This window comes from Pan troglodytes, chromosome 3, assembly GCF_028858775.2.
Source record: "Pan troglodytes isolate AG18354 chromosome 3, NHGRI_mPanTro3-v2.0_pri, whole genome shotgun sequence".
NCBI lineage: Eukaryota > Metazoa > Chordata > Mammalia > Primates > Hominidae > Pan > Pan troglodytes.
In genome coordinates, this window is record NC_072401.2 from 61,275,732 (window position 1) to 61,295,953 (window position 20,222).

General features: G+C 35.3%; 1 pseudogene; it reads left to right on the forward strand.

Annotated features, from left to right (window-relative positions):
- Positions 1-19,909, forward strand: part of LOC461288 (UDP-glucuronosyltransferase 2B17-like) — a 34,207-nt pseudogene extending 14,298 nt beyond the window's left edge.
- Positions 19,910-20,222: the final 313 nt, after the last annotated feature.

The window sequence follows — 20,222 nt, forward strand, 5'->3', positions numbered from 1 at the left end:
TTCCTATTTCTCCACACCCTCTTCAGCGCCTGTTGTTTCCTGAATTTTTAATGATCACCATTCTAACTGGTGTGAGATGGTATCTCATTGTGGTTTTGATTTGCATTTCTCTGATGGCCAGTGATGATGAGCATTTTTTCATGTGTCTTTTCGCTGCATAAATGTCTTCTTTTGAGAAGTGTCTGTTCATATCCTTCGCCCACTTTTTGATGGGGTTGTTTTTTTCTTGTAAATTTGTTTGAGTTCATTGTAGATTCTGGATATTAGCCCTTTGTCAGATGAGTAGAATGCAAAAATTTTCTCCCATTCTGTAGGTTGCCTGTTCACTCTCACGGTAGTTTCTTTTGCTGTGCAGAAGCTCTTTAGTTTAATAAGATCCCATTTGTCAATTTTGGCTTTTGTTGCCATTGCTTTTGGTGTTTTAGACATGAAGTCCTTGCTGTGAATCCGTCTGATCCTGGACTTTTTTTGGTTGGTAAGCTATTAATTATTGCCTCAATTTCAGAGCCTCTTATTGGCCTATTAAGAGATTCAACTGCTTCCTGATTTAGTCTTGGGAGGGTGTATGTGTCGAGGAATTTATCTATTTCTTCCAGATTTTCTAGTTTATTTGCATAGAGGTGTTTATAGTATTCTCTGATGGCAGTTTGTATTTCTGTGGGATCGGTGGTGATATCCCCTTTATCATTTTTTATTGTATCTATTTGATTCTTCTCTCCTTTCTTCTTTATTAGTCTTGCTAGCGGTCTCCTAATTTTGTTGATTCTTTCATAAAGCCAGTTCCTGGATTCATTGATTTTTTGAAGGGTTTTTTGTGTCTCTATCTCCTTCAGTTCCATTCTGATCTTAGTTATTTCTTGCCTTCTTCTAGCTTTTGAATGTGTTTGCTCTTGCTTCTCTAGTTCTTTTAATTATGATGTTAGGGTGTCAATTTTAGATCTTTCCTGCTTTCTTTTGTGGGTATATAGTGCTACAAATTTTCCTCTACACACTGCTTTGAATGTGTCCCAGAGATTCTGGTATGTTGTATCTTTGTTCTCATTGGTTTCAAAGAACATCTTTATTTCTGCCTTCATTTTGTTATGTACTCAGTAGTCATTCAGGAGCAGGTTGTTCAGTTTCCATATAGTTGAGTGATTTTGAGTGAGTTTCTTAATCCTGAGTTCTAGTTTGATTGCACTGTGGTCTGAGAGACAGTTTGTTATAATTTCTGTTCTTTTACATTTGCTGAGGAGTGCTTTACTTCCAACTATGTGGTCAATTTTGGAATAGGTGTAGTGTGGTGCTGAAAAGAATGTATATTCCATTGATTTGGGGTGGAGAGTTCTGTAGATGTCTATCAGGTCACCTTGGTGCAGAGCCGAGTTCAATTCCTGGATATCCTTGTTAACTTTCTGTCTCATTGATCTGTCTAATGTTGACAGTGGGGTGTTAAAGTCTCCCATTATTATTGTGTGGGAGTCTAAGTCTCTTTGTAGGTCTCTAAGGACTTGCTTTATGAATCTGGGTGCTCTTGTATTGGGTGCATATATATTTAGGATAGTTAGCTCTTCTTGTTGAATTGATCCCTTTACCATTATGTAATGGCCTTCTTTGTCTCTTTTGATCTTTGTTGGTTTAAAGTCTGTTTCATCAGGGACTAGGATTGCAACCCCTGCCTTTTTTTGTTTTCCATTTGCTTAGTAGATCTTCCTCCATCTCTTTATTTTGAGCCTATGTGTGTCTCTGCACTTGAGATGGGTTTCCTGAATACAGCACACTGGTGGGTCTTGACTCTATCCAATTTGCCAGTCTGTGTCTTTTAATTGGAGCATTTAGCCCATTTACATATAAGGTTAATATTGTTATGTGTTAATTTGATCCTGCCATTATGATGTTAGCTGGTGATTTTGCTCATTAGTTGATGCAGTTTCTTCCCAGCCATTATGGTCTTTACAATTTGGCATGCTTTTGCAGTGGCTGGTACAAGTTGTTCCTTTCCATGTTTAGTGCTTCCTTCAGGGGCTCTTTTAGGAGCTCTTTTAGTTCTGGTGGTGACAAAATCTCTCAGCATTTGCTTGTCTGTAAAGGATTTTATTTCTCCTTCACTTATGAAGCTTAGTTTGGCTGGACATGAAATTCTGGGTCGAAAATTCTTTTCTTTAAAAATGTTGAATATTGGCCCCCCACTCTCTTCTGGCTTGTAGAGTTTCTGCCAAGAGATCTGCTGTTAGTCTGATGGGCTTCCCTTTGTGGGTAACCCGACCTTTCTCTCTGGCTGCCCTTAACATTTTTTCCTTCATTTCAACTTTGGTGAATCTGACAATTATGTGTCTTGGAGTTGCTCTTCTCGACGAGTATCTTTCTGGCATTCTCTGTATTTCCTGAATTTGAATATTGGCCTGCATTGCTAGATTGGGGAAGTTCTCCTGGATAATATCCTGAAGAGTGTTTTCCAACTTGGTTCCATTCTCTCCATCATTTTCAGGTACACCAATCAGATGTAGATTTGGTCTTTTCACATAGTCCCATATTTCTTGGAGCTTTGTTCATTTCTTTTTATTCTTTTTTTCTCTAAACTTCTCTTCTCGCTTCATTTCATTCGTTTGATCTTCCATCACTGATACCCTTTCTTCCAGTTGATCAAATCGGCTACTGAGGCTTTTGCACTTGTCACGTAGTTCTCATGCTGTGGTTTTCAGCTCCATCAGGTCCTTTAAGGACTTCTCTGCATTGGTTATTCTAGTTAGCCATTCGTCTAATCTTTTTTCAAGGTTTTTAACTTCTTTTCCATGGTTTCAAACTTCCTTCTTTAGCTCGGAGTAGTTTGATCATCTGAAGCCTTCTTCTCTCAACTCGTCAAAGTCATTCTCCATCCAGCTTTGTTCTGTTGCTGGTGAGGAGCTGCATTCCTTTGGAGGAGGAAAGACACTCAATTTTAAGAATTTTCAGTTTTTCTGCTCTGTTTTTTCCCCATCATTTTGGTTTTATCTACCTTTGGTCTTTGATCATGATGACTTACAGATGGGATTTTGGTGTGGATGTCCTTTCGGTTTGTTAGTTTTCCTTCTAACAGTCAGGACCCTTGGCTGCAGGTCTGTTGGAGTTTGCAGGAGGTCCACTGCAGATCCTGTTTGCCTGGGTATCAGCAGTGCAGGCTGCAGAAGAGCGGATACTGGTGAGCAGCAAATGTTGCTGCCTGATTGTTCCTCTGGAAGTTTTGTCTCAGAAGAGTACCTGGCTGTGTGAGGTGTCAATCTCTCCCTACTGGGGGGTGCCTCCCAGTTAGGCTACTCGGGGGTCCAGGACCCACTTGAGGATGCAGTCTGTCCATTCTCAGATCTCAAGCTGCATGCTGGGAGAACCACTACTCTCTTCAAAGCTGTCAAACAGGGACATTTAAGTCTGCAGGGGTTTCTGCTGCCTTTTGTTTGGCTATGCCCTGACCCCAGAGGTGGACTCTACAGAGGCAGGCAGGCCTCCTTGAGCTGTGGTGGGCTCCACCCAGTTCGAACTTCCCGGCCTCTTTGTTTACCTACTCAAGCCTAGGCAATGGTGGGCGCCCCTCCCCCAGCCTTGCTGCCACCTTGCAGTTTGATCTCAGACTGCTTTGCTAGCAATGAGCGAGACTCCATGGGTGTAGGACCTTCTGAGCCATGTGTGGGATATAACCTCCTGGTGTGCCATTTGCTAAGACCATCGGAAAAGCACAGTATTAGGGTGGAAGTGACCCGATTTTCCAGGTGCCATCTGTCACCCTTTCCTTGGTTAGTAAAAGGAATTCCCTGACCCCTTGCACTTCCCAGATGAGGCGAGGCCTCGCCCTGCTTTGGCTCATGTTCAGTGCACTGCACCCACTGTCCTGCACCCACTGTCCAACAATCCCCAGTGAGATACACCCGGTACCTCAGTTGGAAATGCAGGAATCATTCGTCTTCTCTGTTGCTCACGCTGGGAGCTGTAGACTGGAGCTATTCCTATTCGGCCATCTTGACTACACCCTACCATAGTGGTTTTCATTTAGCATGTCCAATTAATGTTGGCTGAAGGGCAAATTTGCATACCTTCTGTTATACAATATTAGATTCAAGAAACATTTCCTAGTTAGATACAGTGTCCTTCAACCTTGACACATTCAGATAAAATAGATACTACTTCACATAAAGTATGTTCAAAAATACCAACTTTCCTATACATTTTCCTTTTCATTTCATTAACCTTTACTTAAGATCCTTTAGGACTTTATCAGCAGGTTTTGTGTTACAATATTATTAATAGGTAGAACAAGTGTTTCCAGCCAGACATAAAGTCCATCTCATAAGACATTTAAGTTAAAAGGACACACTTTCTTTAAATTAAGCCTGTTTAAATATCACAAATTTCATAATTCTATTAATCTTTACATTTTTATGATTTCTCAACCTAACTATAACCTCGGTCAAGGCTTCCCCAATGCATCTTGGTAGCATATCACATGGGGTCCTGTATTAAGGAGTCTCTGGAATTTCTATTCCCTATCTCCTGACAGTCTTACATAAGGCTTTGGGTCAACAGCAGGGCCTTAAACCAATAAACCCTTTTTTTGTGTGTTAATTTTTATCTTGATTAATCTGCCTCAGCATTATCTGAAGAAATTATTAAGCAGCTTTCTAACTGTGAGCTCTGCATTCCTGCTTTTTAAACTACTCCACACTGCGATAAATGAAACTGATTAGTTTGGGGCCCTTTTAGGTTGGATTAATTTCCAAAAAGTCTCATTTGTTCACCTTACCTCTCATAATGTTGTGTTGAGACCTTTTTTTAGCCATGTTAATTTTCATTTCATTCATCCCTTTTCTTAATAAATATCCAATAATTTTCACCCTGCTGGGAAGAGTTCCATCACTCTCTCCATTTCTTTTTCTCTCAGTCTCACTCCACCTATGTTTTTTCAGTTTACTTTATTTCTTAATAACTGTAAAATTTCCACTTTCAGTAAATTGAAAACTGATAGAGCAGACAAAAATATTTCAAATTTTTCATTTTTTAGTACCTCAAATGTTGTTGTATCTTTGAGCACAGCATCATGGTAAAATTCAGATGAATAAAAGGCATAAACTTATGTGGAAAAGAAAATTCTTTCAAGTGAGGGCATATGAAGATTCTCACCAAAGTGAACTTACAGTTGGTACAGTGTGTCTGCAGCCCAACTGTACCAGAAGTGTCCAGTCTCCCTCTTACCAAGACTGAGCTAGCTTGAGTCAGTTGAGCCCAGGGGTATCCTTCAAACACTACCTCCTTCTATGTACACCCACCTATGCAGCACTGGAGTGGACAGTTATTTTGTGCTTCATCTATGGTGTATGTTAAATTTTACCAATCCAAATAATATAAAAACATATCACTGATTTGACTGGCAAATGCTTAATTATAAATCTAATCAACCATCTCTTTTTGTTTGTGATTCATTCAGGTGTTTTGTTCATGTACTGCACCCATTTTTCTCTTGTGGTACCGTCTACTGGTTCTTCTTTGGGGTACAGAAGATACAAAGGGCAAATTTATAATTTGTTCAAATTCTAGAATCCTGAGTCATGATGACAGTGGCTCAGAGTGATTGGCAGAGGAACAAGGTCAATTAAGTTCAGATAAACTGGTAAAAAAAAAAAAAAAAAATGAGGAACCCTAGGTCAGAGAAGGTAAGCTCTGAAGCTGGATTGCTCAAAGTGAGAACCTGCAGGAGGCAAGAGACAGGATAGAATAAAATTAAATTCCAGAGAAACACATTGAATCAGTTCAAAATATTTCAATGAAGCATAGAATGAGTGATTAAAACCAGGAAACCATAATGACAGAGCTTCAGAAGTAAAGCAGGCAATCAGGAGGGCTCTAACATATGGTAATAGCAAATAACACTTTCATATTTTAATCAGCTTAGTGGCAATTCATACAGTATTAGGTGATTTCTGTTGGAAGCTCTATCAGTCAAGGTTCAGTCAGAAAAAGAGAAAGTTTACTAATTCACCTTATTGCAGGTTTTGTTCATTCTTTTATTCGTTCATTCAGTTCCATTTTATTTTGTGAACTCTATTACATTTTATACAATCAGTGACTGTATTTCTAATTTCCACAATTTCTAAATGTTCCTCTTTATATTCATGCTTCTCACCCCATTCCATTTTTATGTTAAGTATTTTCTCATCTCTGAGAAAAAAAAATTATTTTGATTTTTTCCCTATATTTATAAACTTTGGGTGAAAATCTTACTATTGTGTAGAATTGGTTATTTCCTCATGTGGTTTTCATGAGTTAATCTTCAACAGCTGTTAATTTCTGCAAACTTTCATTTCCTGCATGTCTCTGCTGTCATCTAGAGAGATCAGTTTCATTATAATTTGTTTTAATTTTTTAGTTATTACAACTTACATTTTTTCAGAACAGAAATTCCCTGAACTCCTTAGGTAAATTTTGTTTTCGACTTTTAAGGCTTTTGCCACATTTTTTATCCTGCCAAAACCATCTTGTTATAGCTCCTATAAGAATCTATTCATATAATTTTCTCTAATGCTAACAACTGGTGTGTAAGTTTTCTCAGTTGTATACTTACCTGAGTATATTCTATGCTGTCTTCTCTTCATGATATATGTGTTTGGAGCAGAAAAAGTAGTAAAGACTTGGGTCATGAATGATAAGCACAGTCCACTCCACTGAATGAAATTCTTAAATGTGTATATTTGAAAGGTAATACATTCTCTTTAAGTTTATAATTCTTTTAATTGTATCACATTATATAGATACGTATGATATATATACTTCAGAATTTGTGGAGATTTCATCTGTGACATTGCCTTAGTTTAATTTTATAAAAGTTTTCATGTGCACTTCAAAAGAATATTTATACTCTATTTGAAGATTCAGGATTCAGTACATTATTTTTGTTACTTTTGTTGCTAATACGATCAACTTTCATAGAATTTATTTTCTCTGTTCAATCTATCAGTTTCTGAGATATATTTCAATCTCAAAATACTTATTATTGCTAATTTTAAGTGAATTATTTCTATCCACAGGAAATGATTCACTTATCACATTTGATACTTCACATCTTAATTCTGCTTTGTTTGATTTTTGTAGCATTGCATCAATTTTTGTTTATTTGCTATTGGGTATATGCCTCTTGTAAAATCTGTATATATTTTATAGTAATATGGGTAATTTTTATTAGGTGTTTCTCTTTTAAACAAAAATAAAAGCTAGATTGAAATATCTGAGAATCTCTACCATAATAGGTGAGTTTATTTAATTCTTTTTTAAATTGATACATAACTATTACATGACATTAAATGAAAATAACTTTTTACATTAAATTATTAGTTTGAGCTTATCTGTAAATATTTACTATTTAGATTTACCATGTTTTAGCTTACTACACTCTCCATTTTCTGTATTTTATGGAAATGATTATTTATTTATTCTCTTAAGCTGTTAATGAAAAGTTATGCATAGATATATTTCCAAAATGTCTATGCTTAAATGGCCTAGAAGTAATAATATCCCAGATGCAATGAACACTCTAAGTACTTGAAATTTTGCTTCTAGACACTATACTCCAATAAAACGAACCATGCCTTCCTCAAGATATAAATGACATTACCCCTGAGGCAACAAAAGTACAGGATGTGCCTGAAATATCTAGGGGTGCCAGAAAGTAAATAAGTATACAACATGATGACAACATATCAGAAAAATATAGAAGGAAACTGAAGGAAGTCCCAATGAATCGAATCTGGACCAATCTGAGCATTGGAATAATGATAGCTGTGGATTGTAACCTTTGGAATAAACCAAATACTCATGAAATCATATTGACAGAAACCAGTATAAGGAAATAAAAGGGAAAAAATGTTCTTTCTTAGAGTAGAATTTCTCTTACTAATTGTTGAAGAAATTATAGACATAGAAATAATCATTAGACAAACTCCACAGTAATTTAATTCAGGCAAAAATTATCTTTGAATGGATGCTAAAATTAGAGGGAAATGATGTAATGGAAACAGGATATTTACAGTCTCAAAGTCTCCTATCAAGATACTTCTAATTCCAAAATGAGAAATTATAATTTTACAGGGAATAAACCTGTAGACAGCATCTTAACCAAGAAATCAAAGTTAGTATCACCAGCATGACAAATCAACACTATCTGCTGCCCAAAAATGATGCAATGTGAAGACTACAACAACATGTCTGCAGTATTCTTTCAAAAAATGTGTGATAGCAACTTAATCATAAAGGAACATTAAACAAATGTAAAATAAGAATCATTCTATAAAACAACTGGTCAATAATTCATCTAGAAGTCAAAAATTAACAGAGACAAAAAATGAAGGGATAATTACAGACTAAAGGAAACTAAAGACATGAAAATGAAATGCACTAACCCTTACTGTATTACATAATACCATCCTCTTTGCACTTTCCACACAAAAACTAGAGAGTTTTTCCCTAAAGAAATTGAAATAAATTCACCAGGGTAAAATGAGAAAACTAGAATTGATGTAACACATCAAAGTATAATCTTTTTTATGAAATTTTTTGTTCCCTTTAGGTAAGGTCTAGTAGTTGTATGCGTTCAGCATAAAAATCAAAGCCAACCAGATACTAAGTCCTTCACAGATACAAAGATATCCCAGTGAATCATTCTATGTCCTCATTCTTAAATATATAGATAGATGATAAATAGATAATAGATAGATAGATAGATAGGTAGATAGATAGATAGATAGATTAGCTAGATAAATAGATAGATAGGCAGACAACATTTGAAAAAAGAAAATAAAATGACAGATTAAAGCCAAGATAAACAAACAAATACATGGAGATTTGTGCACACACACACACACATGAACCAGAATAATTAACCCAGAAACAGAAAACTAAATACTATGTGTTCTCACTTATAAGTGGGAGCTAAGCTTGGGGTACACATATACAAAAATGGGAACAATAGACAGTGGGGACTACTACAGAGGGAAGAGAAGGGCAGAAGGCCTGAAAAACTATTGGGTACTATGTAAAAATGTATACAATATGCATTCTCTGCATATTGTATACAATCATTTTATCAAAATATGTATAATTACAGTGTCAGCTATAATACAAGAATTGTTGGAAACTGAGAAACAAAATGATGAATAGAACTAGATCACAATTTTTATGCAGGATGAAAAGGAATATACAATAAGATTAAAATTATCTAAATAAACATCACAGTGAATTATATAAATAGAATAAAAACCATAATAAAAGCATACAAATTTAAATCAGGAATAGCTCTAGACAGAGAGTATGAGGGAAATTTAATTTTTTAAGCTTTTCATACTTTAATATTTTGTACACCGATATATTATTTTCATGAAGATATCCCAGAATGAGATCACTGATGAGTGTATAAACAGACAATATGCTACCTCAATATTGGGTGGATGAAGAAGACTCTGGGCAGCGAGGCATTGAGACAAAACATCAAACACAAGTTCCATTAAATGTGGCTACAGGTCTGAAAGAAAAATAATCTTGAAAACCCAAAGTCACTAAGTCAAAGGGAAGTCAAGCTGGAAACTGTATCAGCCAAACCTGCCTCCCATTTTATTCCTAAATAAAATAGCTACAAAGTTGGGTTTTTGTTGTTGTTGTTGTTGTTGTTTTTAAGTTACATACCTCCCTTACAATCTTCCCACGAGGAAATTCCTTGTGGGCCTCAAAATCTTTAACCTGAAACATTTCTGTTGAATTTCACCCTGGAAATGTAAATTGATAGCTTATCTTCACAGGTGAGGGACAAAAGAGGACAGAACTCAAAGCCATCCCTTCACCATTGTTTATGGAAAAAATGCAGATTTACTGAGTCAGACTAAGGCATAAGTGACTATTTCTCAACCCTTCTCTCATATGTATACTGTGTATTCAGCAAAAGGCTCATCTAAGACCCAAAAAAGAATGCAACCTTTTAACTCTTATCTATGACATGAAGGCATCACTTTGAATTGCCCCACCTTTCCTGACCAAACCAATGTACATCATACGCATATTGATTGATGTCTCATGTCTGCTAAAATGTGTAAAACCAAGCTGTGCCCCAACCACCTTGAGCACATGTCATTGAGACTTTCTGAGGCAGTGTCATGAGCATGTCCTTATCCTTGGCAAAATAAACTTTCTAAATTGAGAACTGTTTCAGATACTTTGTGTTCACACAGGTAACGAGTCACACAGAATACCTGAGAGCCCCAAGAACTACCTGGAATAGTAGTACAGTGACTCTCCAATTAAAACTAATGTCATAAGGCTCAAATTATATTTTTGAAAAATACTTGGCAATATATGTCGTGCATACACAAACTTTAGGATTTCTTTTTTTAAACAAGTTTTTAAAAGAAGGTTTACCTCCCATGTTTAGGATCTGAAAGTATACCGGTTATGTCAGAACGGGTTCATCATTATTTTACAGAGAAAATAAATAAATAATAAATGGAAAACAAAAGAAACAACAACAACAAAAAGATGGGTATTCAATTTTGACATTATATACTGAAAACTTTTGGCGCTACATTTCTCTTTCTCTTTATTTTGTCTTGATAGGCGTATGCACTGAGCAATGTGGAATTATACTACGCATTTACATTTACAAATGAGAACATAAGGGAAACCACAATTCAGAGTAATTCTCAATAAATTTCAAGCAAACACATATTCAACAAGGGCTTTACATTGTGTGAATGAGCTACTCAAGATAGTGAAGAGATCTCCACTGGAAAAATGACTGGTAGATTCTTCCACTGAGGATTAAGTGCCCCTGTGAGACACAGAAAAGTGATGATGAGGGTCCCTCACAGGCAGTTATAGGTAGCACATCAGTTGTTTGTTTGGTTTGTTTGTTTTGTTTTGTTTTGAGATGGAGTCTCGCTGGGTCGCCCAGGCTGGAGTGCAGCGGCACAATCTCGGCTCACTGCAACCTCCACCTCTCGGGTTCAAGCAATTCTCCTGCCGCAGCCTCCCGAGTATCTGGGATTACAGGTGTGTGCCACCACGCCCAGCTAATTTTTGTATTTTTAGTAGAGACAGAGTTTCACCATGTTGGCCAGGATGGTCCCAATCTCTTGACCTGGTGATCTGCCCACCTCGACCTCCCAAAGTGCTAGGATTACAGGTGTGAGCCACCATGCCTGGCCAGTAGCATATCATTTTATGTAGTGTGATTTCAGGAAAAAAAGTGTCTTAGTAATATTTAAACAATGACCTGAGAAATACAATCACTCAGTTATGTAACTATATACTGCATAATTCTGTATTATAAATGGGATTCTCAGGACTAGTTCACAGAAATTTCACACTACAGTATCAGACTCTTGAATCTCCATCATTATTAAACTTCAGCTTTTAAAGATTTTTTTTAGGGAAAAAGACAGATAATCTGACAAGTTTTAAATGAGGTATGAAGAATTACAGAGCTAAAGAAATAGACATATAAAATTATTTCAATAGTAACTTTTCCTCACTGCTCATAGCCAGGTAATGGTTCCAATGACTCCCAACTAAAAAAACTCTACAGAAAGAACAAACAAACAAACAAACAAAAAACCCTGCCTTAATAGACACAAGGAATTTAGTAGAACTACAACAATATGGAATTAAACACAACAAATGCCACCTTCCAAGAACCCATATTAGTAATTACAGTACTGTAAATGAAGAGTCTGGGTATAATATTTTCTAGCATTATCTCCTTCTTCTATAGTGTCATAGTTGTTTTTCATCTTTTCCTTTTACAGACACACATATTTACACAAATAGCCATAACAGATGCCATGTATATCATATTCCATAACTTCTTCCAAAGAAAGAGAGGGATTAGGTCAGTTAAAAAATAGCCATTACTCCAAAAATTTCTGATAATGCTTGATTTTCTCTTCTTAGATGTATGTACTAATCTTTTCTATAGTGTTTGCTATGCTGACACTCTTTTGTGATAGAACAAATTCTTCACAGAAAATGGAAGAGTTTGTGCAGGGCTCTGGAGAAAATGGTGTCGTGGCAGTCTTGCTTAAGTCTATGGTCAGTAACATCACAGAAGAAAGGGCCAACGTGATTGCATCAGCTCTTGCCCAGATTCCACGAAAGGTTAGATAAAATGTCTTAATGGTGGACAGCTACTGAATGAGTCTGTTAAACTCTGTAAAGAGTCCAATCATAGAAATTTTCTGCCAGAAAAAATAACTGATATGATAGCTCTAATTATCTCAGATATTGGTTCAAAAACAAAAATATATATGGAAGATACTAAAATAACGAGGGTGTGTTTGATAAAAATTCTGACATTAATATTGTGATCAGAAAAATATATTTAAGAGGTGCAGGTGAAGTTGTGGTATTATCATAGTATTGTAGGCATGTACATAGAAATCACCAAATTCTGCCCTGTCATTTGTCCCTTTTGCTTACAAGTTTCCTGAGAACATGGTATACACTATAGATATTATTTAAAATCACTTACATTTTAATCAGTTACTGCGCTATTACAATAACAATAAGGTATTGAAAAAAGTCTGAAATGCATCATTCAATTTAGGCTTGCTCAGTAATCTGGTCTCCTGTACTTCCTGTACATTTTGGAACACACCTATTTAGCAGGCAATTCAGAATGCATTCAGAGAAAAGATGTCCAGGCTGACAAACCGCTATTCTGGAGGTATCCACCTAGCCAAGTAGATTTAGAGAAGCAGAAGAACTTGCCTGCCCTGTTTACTGGGCCGTCCTAATGTCTTAAACAGGAAAATATGATAGAAAAGGAGGGAACAGAATCCTGCTTTTAGGGTAGACTCCGTGCATTATAAAATGTGGTCCCATAAAGCCTCTGCTCTAACCATCAGATAAACACCTCCTCCCGACGGAGGAAGGAGAAGGGAATATAAGGAGTCAAGCAGAAGGAAGCCAGGCATGGAAAGAGGTTCAGATGCCCTCACTCCATGAAATATAGTAGGAACTTATTTTGTAATATGCAGAATACACTTGAAGTCTTTGTGTATTTGTGAGTTACTTTTTAGTTTCCTCTCTGAAAAAGCCTTCTCCTAATGACCTATGCTAATTTTTTTCTGGAAACACAAAGTTACTTTAACACTCACATAGCAAATACAAGGAAAACACTTGTAAATTACACTCCAGTTTATAAGGATTGCTTGGGGAATCTAAAATCAGTATCTTATTTTGGTACTGTCTATGGGTATGGCTTGGCTAAAGCAGCCCATATTAATCTATGCTGTCGATGCTTTATAGCAGCATCTAAGTGTTAATGATCACTTAAGCAAAATTTAGCAAAATATAATTTTACAATTTTTAGTGTGTATATTCTTATTCATAAATTGCCAATTGGCTCTTTTTGCCTACATTGGAAGAATTTCCAAAACTAGCAAAATGATAGTACTTTGAATTTGACTCAGAAATTGCCACTTGCACTTTGGGATGCCTAGGTGGGCAGATCACTTGAGGTCAGGAGTTCGAGACCAGCCTGGCCAACATGGTGAAACCCCGTCTCTACTGAAAAATAAAAAAATTAGCTGGGCATGGCAGTGCATGCCTGTAATCCCAGCAACTTGGGAGGCTGAGGCAGAAAAATCGCTTGAACCCAGGAGGCGAGGGTTGCAGTGAGCTGAGATGGTGCCACTGCACTCCAGCCTGGGCAACAGAGCAAGACTCCATCTCAAAAAAAAAAAAAAAAGAAAAGAAAAGAAAAAAGAAAAGAAAAGAAAGAAATTGTCACTTGAAATTTTTCTTGGATGTAGTGCTGGGTAATGTGTAATCTACAAGAAGTTATATGTACTACCTATGTAGCACTGATTTATTTCTCACAGGTAGCTGATTTTATAGATTTTGTTTTTTATAAATCAAAGATGTCAAACACCAACAAAATAACTTACAGAAAAATAGATATAAGTAACACTTCTCATTTCACTCAAGGAATAAGCTAACATTAAATTTGGAAGATTACAGGTAGTATAAAATACATAAAATAAATGTATAGGTTGTCACTAATTTGTTACTGTATTTTACAGTAGAATTATAATGACTGTCTAATAATTTCTTAAATTTTTGAATTTTTTATTGATATTCTCAAGCGTCTAAGCTTCTCTGTTGGAAACACCATGATTTTCTAATATACCAAATTGATAATAAAAGAAAAGACATGAAATGTGGATATTCAATAGTCTTTTAGTAGTACTCATTTCTTAAAATTGCTTGTTCTCGTTTTTTCATCTATTATATGGAAGGAGTTTAACTAGCTGATTGACAATTTCTTTAGAGTTCTAACATCTTATAGCTTTCGCATTCTATTCATGGAACAAGATATTTTCTTTACCCCAACAGGTTCTGTGGACGGAAAGAGACCAAATACTTTAGCATCCAATACTCAGCTGTACAAGTGGATATCCCAGAATGACCTTCTTGGTAATACTCTGCAGAACAAATACTGAATATATGACTAACAGCCAATTAGAGGGACAGTTCAACCTGAAAGAAACTTACGGAACATTTATTATCAAAAAACTCAAATATAAAGGCTAACTACTTTATATTTATTTTCCAGTCTTACCAGGAAAATAACTATATAGTTGGTATTTTATTATAGACACTCACATTCTTCATGTTCAGAATCAAATTATCTTTATTTCAGATATAATTACCTCTCACGGGGTTTCCCAATAACTTCCTGGATTGTCTCTCTGTCTCCTATTTGTACAGCTTTACACCTGTCCTTTTCCCTACTTCAGGGTTAATTTCAAAAGACACTAAAAAATAACAGTGCCTCTTTTATTACCAATACCTCTGCATTTTCTGAAAATAAATCCTCAATCTTTTTTTTTTTTTTTTTTTTTGAGATGAAGTCTCACTCTTGTCCCCAGGCTGGAGTGCATTGGCATGACCTTGGCTCACTGCAACCTTCACCTCCCAGGTTCAAGTGATTCTCCTGCCTCAGCCTCCCGAGTAGCTGGGATTACAGGCACCTGCCACCAAGCCTCTCTAATTTTTGTATTTTTAGTAGAGACCAGGTTTCACCATGTTGGCCAGGCTGGTCTCGAACTCCTGACCTCAGGTGATCCACCCACCTCTGCCTCTCAAAGTGCTGGGATTACAGGCATGAGCCTCTGCACCCGGCCTAAATCCTCAATCTTTATCATAAAGTGCTAACACGTTTCCTGATGTAATGTGGCCTGTCTTTCTTCTATTCCAATACCACCACCACACTCCCTGTTGCCTTGCATACACCACATATCCCACTCAGTGACCGCAGTATTTATTTAAGGGAAAATGCTCTAACATACACAATATTATTGATTTTCTTTTCTCTTTTTTTTGCACATTTTTTTCATTCAGAATGTGCTTTTTCATTTTGTCCACCTGGCAATATCAATTCATTTTTTGAGTCTGAAGTCACATACGCCACCACCTTTTCATGTAGCCTTCACTTACCTCCAGAAGAATTAGGTGCTTCTTTCTCTGAAATCTGAAAGCAATTCTAATGGAGTTTGATGTGTATAATAATCTGTTATTTAGTAGACACTGCCCCTTTCAGAGCATTCTACTGTGCATTTCTCATTTCAGTCTTATGAATAATTTTGCTAAAATTTACCCAATCCTAGGTCATCCAAAAACTAAATCTTTTATGACTCATGGTGAAACCAGTGGCATCTACGAGGCAATCTACCATGGGATCCCTATGATGGGCATTCCTTTGTTTGCAGATAAACCTGATAACATTGCTCACATGAAGGCCCTCAATGTGGACATCAGGACCATGTCAAGTACAGATTTGCTCAATGCACTGAAGACAGTCATTTATGACCCTGTGTGAGTAAGACAATTTTTTTTACTATGTGGTATTTACAGATTCTTTTGACAACACTGAATACATGTCTTACCCCTTTTAGGAGACCAATTTTGAAAGAATTTAAATAATTTAACCAACTTGAAACCTGCTTTTATTTTTCACCAATTATTTCAGTTACATTTGATCCCATATATTTAATGGGTCACCAATTACTGTAACAACTTTCTACACAAAAATATTTTTAAACATATATAGATAATTGTTTAAAATATAAGTTTTTTGAATGATGGATTATAATACAATGAAATAATGAACTTGGAGAAATACAATAAAGTATTTCAATTCAATACATAAAATTTCTGAAAGTATAACTGTATTCATGCTCAATAATGTATTTTTAGTATTATCATTATTTTAAGATACAATTTGCATAGCATAATATTTACCTATTTAAAAGTGAGATCTAAACGTAGTTAGTACATTTACATAGTTACAAAGCCATCACCACAATATAATTTTTGAACATTTTTATCACCCTAAAATAAACCTCAAAATGCATAAAATCACTGTTGATAAACCTCCAGTCCTAGGGAAATACCAACTTACTTTCTCAATAGATTATTCTCTCTGGATATTTCATGTAAATTAAATCATACAATTTACAGTGTTCTATAAATGATTTCTTTGACTTAGTACAATGTCTTTTATTAGTTTCACCCATATTGTTGGAAGTGTCAGAACTGTTTTTCTTTTTATTGCTAATATTCTTTGATGACTGTACCATTTTGAATTTACCCATTTATCAGCTCTCAGACATTTCAGTTATTTCCAATTTTAGCTCTTATAAACACTGCTCTACATATTTTTTGTGAAAAAAGTTGTTTTCACTAATTTTGAGAAGATACTAGGAGTGGAATTTCTGAGCCATATGGAAAGTTGATGTTTATGAAGAACTGCTAAACTGTTTTTCAAAGTACTTGCACCGTTTTTCATTACTTCTAGCTGTACAGGAGGGTTCCAATTTCTTCACGCTCTTCCCTACACTTGTTATCTCCTATCTTTTTGTTACAGGGATCCCAGTGGATATAAAATGATCTTTCATTGTGGATTTAATTTGCATTTTCCTTGTGGCTAAAGACATAACCATCTTTTCATGCACTTACTGGCAAGTCATTCGTCTTCTTTTGAGAAAATTTTATTCCTATCTTTTGAACATTTCTAACATTTTTATCTTATTATTGATTCATAAGAATTATTTTTATATTATTGGTGGAATGCCTTGTCAGTCTATGATTGTTAAATATTTTCTCCCACTCTTTATAGGTTGATTCTTTTTTTTACTTTATTGAAGATGTCCCTTGAAGCACAAAGTTTTAATATTGAGAAAATAAATCTGTAATAATTTTTCTGTGCTCCAAAAGAAATAATGTAGAAAATGCTGTGACTATTGATTACTATTATCAATATATATAAGGAGGTACCACCTTAGAAAATATACTGAAAATACCTTACAAGGAAGATAGTAAGACAGTGAATGATTAAAAATAGTTTAAAAGCAAACAGGAAAGAATTAGAAAAGAAACATACAGCAGATTGGAAAACAGAAAATAAAATACAGAATAAGACAGTAGATTTAAAAGTGAATCTACTAGAACTCATACTAAATTTAAACAGACCAAAAAAAAAGTGATTTAAAAATAAACATTTGAAGAGCATAAATATAACCTATTGTATATATGTGTGTGTATACATATATATGTATTGCATATATATATATAGTAAGTTTGTGTATATGTGTGTGTATATATATATATATACACACATTTTTATGTGTGGAGGTGTGGAGGTGAGTGTGAATGTAAATTGAGAATACACGTTTATTAAGAGTATATGGAATAGTTAGTGAATTGAACTTCTGCTAGGCCAAAAATCAAGACTCAGCAAATGTGATAAGATTCAAAAGCATAAAAAGGAAATGCTCTAGCCATACTAGAAATAAATTCGAAATTATCCAAAAAATTATAACTTAAAAAACAACTCTAAATTTTGGAAATTAAATTTGTGTATTTAAAAAGCCAGTCAACAAAACATCATAATTCTACATGCATCTTTTTCTCAGCAACTCATCTCTCAAGTATACACACATCAAAAATGTATTAATATGTATATCTAATGATATACACACATTTGCTTACCCCAGAATTAGTAATCGTGTTCAAAAATCTTAACAACCCAAATATCCATCAGTCATAAAAATAAGAGATAATCTGTGGTATTTGTCAATTGACTGAATCATATTACAGCAATGGAATTAGCCAATAACTTCTACCCAAAAAAAGACACAAATGAGTATATATTATATAATTCATTATGTAAACAAGCAATATTAATCTATTAGAAGTCAAGGTAGTTTTAACTTGAGGACAAAAGTAGTGACTAAAATGGCCCAAGAAGACAGAGTTTTTCTAGGCAGGTTGTGATGTCTTATATTATGATCTGAGTAGTAGGTAAGTTGGTGTTCACATCAGGATATTGTTCAAGGTAATGTTAAAATTTTGAGCTATTCATTGAATTTGTGCACATTTATGTATTTTATACTTAAAGTTTTATTTGAGAAGACATGTAACATATTTTTAAGTTCCAGGAATTAAACAGCAAAATAAGCACAAAACAATAGAGGAAATCCTACAGGTACTACCATAGTGTGGCCACGAAAAGCCTCTCTAACAGGTATTATTTAAGGGGAAGCCTCAAAAAGATATAGAAGCAAGCCTCAAGTTGTTGCAAGGAGGAATATTCCAAGAGAGGGAGAGAGGGGACAAAGGGTGTAAAGGGGCTCAGGTGAGAACACATTGGGGAGCTGAAAGAACAATAGAAGGGCAATGCCTTTAGGAGAGAAGGTGGATGGGGAAAGTATTAGAAGAAGTTGCCCATGCCTGACCATGTAGGGTTCTGTAGAACAAAGACAGATTTAGATTTTATTCTTAATATAGTGAGAAGCCAGGTGAAAATCTTATCAGAGGAATGCCATAATCTGGCTTTTATTTCAAAAAATTATTCTGACTACTGGGAGGAAAATATGGTAGAACACAGAATAGAAGGGTAGAAAGAGAAAGACTAATTTAGAAATATTACACCAGCTGTGAAACAATTTTTCCTTAAAAATATCAAAATGGGTCGATAAAGGTGGTTCACACCTGTAGTCCCAGAAATTTGGAAGGCTAAAGCAAAAGGATGACTTGAGCCCAAGAGTTTGAAACCATCCTGGGCAAACTGGTAGGACTCCATCTCTACAAAAAAATATTTAAAAATTACTGGGCAAAGTGGTGCATGCCTGCAGTCCCAGCTACTCAGGAGGCAGAGGTGGGAGGATTGTTTAAGCCCACACTGTGGAGGCTGCTGTGACCCATAATCATGCCACTGCACTCCAATCTGGGCCGTAGAGAAAGACTTTCTCTCAAAAAAAAATAAAATATCAAGATGATCAATCTCAGATTGCATTTCCACTGTCTTACCTGTAGCACACAGAATGGCTCAAAATATTTCCTCTGCTACAAAGACATTAACTTTCTCACCTGACCTTCCATTTTTAATTTAAAAAATATTTTTCTTTATAAAATTCCATTTTAAAAAATAAACTTTCTACATTTGTCCAAACCAAAACATTCGATTCCTATGACAATTCTATAATATTTACTTTGAAGCATTGATGTGACACTTTTCAAAGACCATCCATAGACTTAGGAAATAAATTTACTTTCAATGTTGGTATTTTTATGTTTATCCTTCAGCTACAAAGAGAATGCTATGAAGTTATCAATAATTCACCATGATTTGCCAATTAAGCCCCTGGATCAAGCAGCCTTCTGGATTGAGTTTGTCATGCAGCACAAAGGAGCCAAGCACCTTCGGGTTGCAGCCCACGACCTCACCTGGTTCCAATACCACAACTTGCATGTGATTGGGTTCCTGCTGGCCTGTGTGTCAACTGTGATCTTCATCATCACAAGATGTTGCCTGTTTTCTTTCTGAAAGTTTGCTAAAACAGGAAAGAAGGAGAAAAGGGATTAGTTACATAAAAGGCTTGTAGCTGGAATGACCAAAAGATAGAATTCCTTCAGTTAATTCCAGCATAAAGAGGTTGATACAGAGGATTTCCTTCCTCCTGTGACAAAACATATTTTTATAACTTACACTGTTAGGTCAAAATTTATTTTCCAGAGATTTAGTGCCTATTTAAAAGTTAGAAATATTCTTAGTCAAATACTTAAAAACAAGGAAAAATAAAAAATAATGTAAAACCATATGGGTTTATGTGAAATACATTATTCTATTCACAAGTGGCACATGCACAAAAATTACTGAGCTGTGTTTCACACTTTAT